Genomic DNA, 7,500 nt, shown 5'->3' on the forward strand with positions numbered 1-7,500 from the left:
CCCGAGGGGGCCGAATAACGCGCGTCCACTCCGAAGACCTCAATGCGACCGTTCAATCGGTAGTAGCGACGGGCGGTGTGTACAAAGGGCAGGGACGTAATCAACGCGAGCTGATGACTCGCGCTTACTGGGAATTCCTCGTTCACGTGGAAAAATTGCAAGCCACGATCCCTAAGCACGAAGGAGGTTCAGCGGGTTACCCGGAAGCCTGTCGGCCCAGGAATGTTAACACACGCTGATTCCTTCAGTGTAGCGCGCGTGCGGCCCAGAACATCTAAGGGCATCACAGACCTGTTATCGCTCAGTCTCGTGCGGCTATTTTCGTCCGCCGCCTGTCCCTCTAAGAAGAGTTTAAGCTCCTGGGAGCCGGCGGTAGCCCTAGTAACGTATCGTGATCCGCCGGCGACGGCCGCGAACACGGCGCGCTTCACCACGGAGCCCGACGCACGACGGACGCGCGCCGACCGGAGGTTGCCCCCCGGCCGACACACGCCCGCCGCACGCCGGGACGCGGATGGCGCGGCCGCGCTCGACGACCGCCGTGGACGACGGGCGAACGCGTTCGGGGATACCGGGCCGAGCCGACGGGTACGCGAACACGAACGGCCGAAACCGCCCGCGCCGCGCACACGCCGACCCGGGGTTACCCGCCTAGTTAGCAGGACAGAGTCTCGTTCGTTATCGGAATTAACCAGACAGATCGCTCCACCAACTAAGAACGGCCATGCACCACCACCCACCGAATCAAGAAAGAGCTCTCAATCTGTCAATCTTTCCGGTGTCCGGGCCTGGTGAGGTTTCCCGTGTTGAGTCAAATTAAGCCGCAGGCTCCACTCCTGGTGGTGCCCTTCCGTCAATTCCTTTAAGTTTCAACTTTGCAATCATACTTCCCCCGGAACCGAAAAGCTTCGGTTTCCCGGAAGCTGCCCGCCGGGTCGTTAATGAAACGCCGGCGGATCGCTAGCTGGCATCGTTTACAGTTAGAACTAGGGCGGTATCTGATCGCCTTCGAACCTCTAACTTTCGTTCTTGATCATACGAGAACGTACTTGGCAAATGCTTTCGCGTCAGTTCGTCTCGAGACGATCCAAGAATTTCACCTCTAACGTCTCGGTACGAATGCCCCCGCCCGTCTCTGTTGATCATTACCTCCGGTCCCGAAAACCGGCCCGGCGGGACGCGCGGGCGACTGGCGCCCGCGGCCCGGCGGCCCGCGCACGGAAACGCCCCGGAGGGCGATTTCGCGCGCCCGCGAAGGGCGGAGATGCGCGGGACCGAGGTCTTGTTCCATTATTCCATGCGACCAGTATTCAGGGCCTTTTGACGAGACGGCCGTGAAGCCGCCCCGCCAGATTTGAGCCTGCTTTGAGCACTCTAATTTGTTCAAAGTAAACGTGTCGGCCCGCCGACGGCAATCGGTGAAGATCACCGCGCAGCAAGATTGGAGTAGGCGGCCGCCGTCGTCGAACCCCGACGGCCGCGCGACGCGTGGCCGCGCGGCGCGCCGGAAGCCCGAGACACGTGTCCGCCTGCCGACAATACGTCCGGCCGACGTGCCGGTAACTAACACCCCGAGACGGCTGACGAGCGCGACGACGACCGCGCCGACGGGACACGTGGTCCCGCGACACGGCCGGCCGCGACACGACGGACCGCCAGGGTGGTCCGGCACCGCCCAGACACAGATCCGACTACGAGCTTTTTAACCGCAACAACTTTAATATACGCTATTGGAGCTGGAATTACCGCGGCTGCTGGCACCAGACTTGCCCTCCAATTGATCCTCGTTTAAAGGTTTTAAAGTGTTCTCATTCCGATTACGGGGCCTCGGATGAGTCCCGTATCGTTATTTTTCGTCACTACCTCCCCGTTCCGGGAGTGGGTAATTTGCGCGCCTGCTGCCTTCCTTGGATGTGGTAGCCGTTTCTCAGGCTCCCTCTCCGGAATCGAACCCTGATTCCCCGTTACCCGTTACCACCACGGTAGGCATGGAACCTACCGTCGACAGTTGATAAGGCAGACATTTGAAAGATGCGTCGCCGGTACGGAGACCGTGCGATCAGCTCGAAGTTATTCAGAGTCACCAGGTCTTTGCGCGGGCCGCGATCGGGACGCGCACGAAGCGCGCCGCGACGGGCCGGTTTTGATCTAATAAAAGCGTTCCTCCCGCGAGCGACGCCCGAGGGCGCCGCGACGGTCGGAACTCTGTCGGCATGTATTAGCTCTAGAATTACCACAGTTATCCAAGTAACTTGGGTACGATCTAAGGAACCACAACTGATTTAATGAGCCTTTCGCGGTTTCACCTTAATGCGGCTTGCACTGAGACATGCATGGCTTAATCTTTGAGACAAGCATATGACTACTGGCAGGATCAACCAGGGATCTCGGTTTTACAACAACTGCGTCCCGTGACGGATCCCCGCGGCGACGCCGACCAAGGGGCGACGACGACGCGGACACTCGTCTCGGGACGCGTGCGTCCGAGCGCCGGTCCGCCCGTGGGCGAGCCGACGCCGAGGAAGGTCGAAACGACCGTGACCGGTATACGGTCACGGCGCACGACCGACCGCGGTTCGAGTGGGATACGTGCGCGGACGGGCGCCCGTAAACCGCGCGCTTCGGTCGACGCGAGCGCCGCACTGAGCACCCGCAGAACGCGGGGCGACTGCGGCGGCGGTCGCGTGCGGTAGACCGAACACACGCGGAGAGCGAGCGCTCGCCCGACGCGACGTGACCCGTGCGTTGACGAGAGTCGGGGTTAGCGCGTACGCCGTCCGTTTTCAGCGGACGGAGAATTACCGCGCTAGCGCCTCTCGCCAGGTTTATAACGGCCCCCAGCCGAGATCGTGGGGGAAGCCGGGACGCGACGCGAAGTCCGTCGTCCCGGGGCTTCGCCCCGGCGACCGCCGGGCACGGCGACGATGGCCGGCCGCGGCGGGAATGTTTTGGCGTCGAGAGCTCGTAACTTGCGGAACGGTAACGGGAGTCGTCATCGATTTTTGAAAAAAACGATTTGCGCGTCGGAGGCCCACCGGAAGGCGGGCCTGCGACGCCGGTTGAGTTTTGCCACTCGGCGTGCGAGATGGGTCGGTCGCCGAAACTTGGACGGATACCATCGAAGGGCACTGGATTGCTGACCATTCCGAAGACTGGGGCAGACCGGTGCGCGGCGATGGACGCGTCGGCTTCGGCGTCGCCCGTGGCTTTGCTGTCGTACGTGATTGGCGATCGGACGCCGGCGGAACGCCGACGACCGAGTCGCTCACAAATTTACAAAATCTCGAGTTTCACAATGTGCGACGGGGGTATTCACGCGTAGTGGTACACCCGAGTCGAAGGAACTTCGCCATCACCGTGCGTAGCGGTTAGCCGAGAATCGAAAATCCGTCAATCACCGTGCGTAGCGGTTAGGCGAAAATCACAAAATCCGTGCGTAGCGGTACGGCCGCGGATAAAGGATTACCGATTTAAATGTCGCGGACACCGGTGTCCTATAGTACTCGGAACGTACGACGTGAACACGTCTCGGGTACGTCGAGATCGAACCAACGGTTAACGAGTTATTGCACACGGAAAAACTACGTTCGAAAAGTTGAATTCGAAATCGTGTCGACGGACATCGCCGGGGCTGCCGTCATGTGCACCACCCCGGCACCGACGAATAACCGAGGACGTCGAGTGAAAAAAAAAAATCGAATTTTCACACACGGTGGTCCGTGCGACGAGACGGTACGGCGGGCGCGCAGCTCGGCGACGGTAATCACCCCTGTAACGTCGCGGTCAGCGCAGAAATTCTACGCGGTAAAGGTTTTCGGCAAAGGGGGATATCCCTGGACAACGACTCTGCGGTCTGCCCGTGATGAACGGTACGGTCGATGTCACCGGCAAACCGTGAAAACGGTTGACCGAGACCCCGCCGTCGGAATACAGTCAATCACAGTGCGTAGCGGTTAAGCGAAAATCAAATATCGGTCTATCTCCGTGCGTAGCGGTACGGCCGCGGATAAAGGATTACCGATTTAAATGTCGCGGACACCGGTGTCCTATAGTACTCGGAACGTACGACGTGAACACGTCTCGGGTACGTCGAGATCGAACCAACGGTTAACGAGTTATTGCACACGGAAAAACTACGTTCGAAAAGTTGAATTCGAAATCGTGTCGACGGACATCGCCGGGGCTGCCGTCATGTGCACCACCCCGGCACCGACGAATAACCGAGGACGTCGAGTGAAAAAAAAAAATCGAATTTTCACACGCGGTGGTTCGGACACGGTCACGGGGACGCCGCCGCGCACCAAGGGCGACTCCGCGCCTCGCCCGTCGAGGAAAAATATTTCCGCGTACGGCACTCCGAGTCCGCGGGACGTAATAATTCTTTACGTTAGTCCACCTCGCACCCGTCGAACGCCGACCAGACAAAAATCGGCAATCGATGAAGGGCACAGTGTCCACGGATCCGGTCACGGGGACGCCGCCGCGCACCAAGGGCGACTCCGCGCCTCGCCCGTCGAAGAAAAATTTTTCCGCGTTCGGCACTCCGAGTCCGCGGGACGTAATAATTCTTTACGTTAGTCCATCTCGCACCCGTCGAACGCCGACCAGACAAAAATCGGCAATCGATGAAGGGCACAGTGTCCACGGATCCGGTCACGGGGACGCCGCCGCGCACCAAGGGCGACTCCGCGCCTCGCCCGTCGATGAAAAATATTTCCGCGTACGGCACTCCGAGTCCGCGGGACGTAATAATTCTTTACGTTAGTCCACCTCGCACCCGTCGAACGCCGACCAGACAAAAATCGGCAATCGATGAAGGGCACAGTGTCCACGGATCCGGTCACGGGGACGCCGCCGCGCACCAAGGGCGACTCCGCGCCTCGCCCGTCGAGGAAAAATATTTCCGCGTACGGCACTCCGAGTCCGCGGGACGTGCTCGCCGAATGCCCGCACCGAATAATACCGGTAAACCACATCCACTTGCCGTATTAATATTTTACGTTAGTCCACCTCGCACCCGTCGAACGCCGACCAGACAAAAATCGGCAATCGATGAAGGGCACAGTGTCCACGGATCCGGTCACGGGGACGCCGCCGCGCACCAAGGGCGACTCCGCGCCTCGCCCGTCGATGAAAAATATTTCCGCGTACGGCACTCCGAGTCCGCGGGACGTAATAATTCTTTACGTTAGTCCACCTCGCACCCGTCGAACGCCGACCAGACAAAAATCGGCAATCGATGAAGGGCACAGTGTCCACGGATCCGGTCACGGGGACGCCGCCGCGCACCAAGGGCGACTCCGCGCCTCGCCCGTCGAGGAAAAATATTTCCGCGTACGGCACTCCGAGTCCGCGGGACGTAATAATTCTTTACGTTAGTCCACCTCGCACCCGTCGAACGCCGACCAGACAAAAATCGGCAATCGATGAAGGGCACAGTGTCCACGGATCCGGTCACGGGGACGCCGCCGCGCACCAAGGGCGACTCCGCGCCTCGCCCGTCGAAGAAAAATTTTTCCGCGTTCGGCACTCCGAGTCCGCGGGACGTAATAATTCTTTACGTTAGTCCATCTCGCACCCGTCGAACGCCGACCAGACAAAAATCGGCAATCGATGAAGGGCACAGTGTCCACGGATCCGGTCACGGGGACGCCGCCGCGCACCAAGGGCGACTCCGCGCCTCGCCCGTCGATGAAAAATATTTCCGCGTACGGCACTCCGAGTCCGCGGGACGTAATAATTCTTTACGTTAGTCCACCTCGCACCCGTCGAACGCCGACCAGACAAAAATCGGCAATCGATGAAGGGCACAGTGTCCACGGATCCGGTCACGGGGACGCCGCCGCGCACCAAGGGCGACTCCGCGCCTCGCCCGTCGAGGAAAAATATTTCCGCGTACGGCACTCCGAGTCCGCGGGACGTAATAATTCTTTACGTTAGTCCACCTCGCACCCGTCGAACGCCGACCAGACAAAAATCGGCAATCGATGAAGGGCACAGTGTCCACGGATCCGGTCACGGGGACGCCGCCGCGCACCAAGGGCGACTCCGCGCCTCGCCCGTCGAAGAAAAATTTTTCCGCGTTCGGCACTCCGAGTCCGCGGGACGTAATAATTCTTTACGTTAGTCCATCTCGCACCCGTCGAACGCCGACCAGACAAAAATCGGCAATCGATGAAGGGCACAGTGTCCACGGATCCGGTCACGGGGACGCCGCCGCGCACCAAGGGCGACTCCGCGCCTCGCCCGTCGATGAAAAATATTTCCGCGTACGGCACTCCGAGTCCGCGGGACGTAATAATTCTTTACGTTAGTCCATCTCGCACCCGTCGAACGCCGACCAGACAAAAATCGGCAATCGATGAAGGGCACAGTGTCCACGGATCCGGTCACGGGGACGCCGCCGCGCACCAAGGGCGACTCCGCGCCTCGCCCGTCGATGAAAAATATTTCCGCGTACGGCACTCCGAGTCCGCGGGACGTAATAATTCTTTACGTTAGTCCACCTCGCACCCGTCGAACGCCGACCAGACAAAAATCGGCAATCGATGAAGGGCACAGTGTCCACGGATCCGGTCACGGGGACGCCGCCGCGCACCAAGGGCGACTCCGCGCCTCGCCCGTCGAGGAAAAATATTTCCGCGTACGGCACTCCGAGTCCGCGGGACGTGCTCGCCGAATGCCCGCACCGAATAATACCGGTAAACCACATCCACTTGCCGTATTAATATTTTACGTTAGTCCACCTCGCACCCGTCGAACGCCGACCAGACAAAAATCGGCAATCGATGAAGGGCACAGTGTCCACGGATCCGGTCACGGGGACGCCGCCGCGCACCAAGGGCGACTCCGCGCCTCGCCCGTCGATGAAAAATATTTCCGCGTACGGCACTCCGAGTCCGCGGGACGTAATAATTCTTTACGTTAGTCCACCTCGCACCCGTCGAACGCCGACCAGACAAAAATCGGCAATCGATGAAGGGCACAGTGTCCACGGATCCGGTCACGGGGACGCCGCCGCGCACCAAGGGCGACTCCGCGCCTCGCCCGTCGAGGAAAAATATTTCCGCGTACGGCACTCCGAGTCCGCGGGACGTAATAATTCTTTACGTTAGTCCACCTCGCACCCGTCGAACGCCGACCAGACAAAAATCGGCAATCGATGAAGGGCACAGTGTCCACGGATCCGGTCACGGGGACGCCGCCGCGCACCAAGGGCGACTCCGCGCCTCGCCCGTCGAAGAAAAATTTTTCCGCGTTCGGCACTCCGAGTCCGCGGGACGTAATAATTCTTTACGTTAGTCCATCTCGCACCCGTCGAACGCCGACCAGACAAAAATCGGCAATCGATGAAGGGCACAGTGTCCACGGATCCGGTCACGGGGACGCCGCCGCGCACCAAGGGCGACTCCGCGCCTCGCCCGTCGATGAAAAATATTTCCGCGTACGGCACTCCGAGTCCGCGGGACGTAATAATTCTTTACGTTAGTCCACCTCGCA

Source organism: Metopolophium dirhodum, unplaced genomic scaffold (assembly GCF_019925205.1).
Source record: "Metopolophium dirhodum isolate CAU unplaced genomic scaffold, ASM1992520v1 scaffold13, whole genome shotgun sequence".
In the NCBI taxonomy this organism is placed as follows: Eukaryota; Metazoa; Arthropoda; class Insecta; order Hemiptera; family Aphididae; genus Metopolophium; species Metopolophium dirhodum.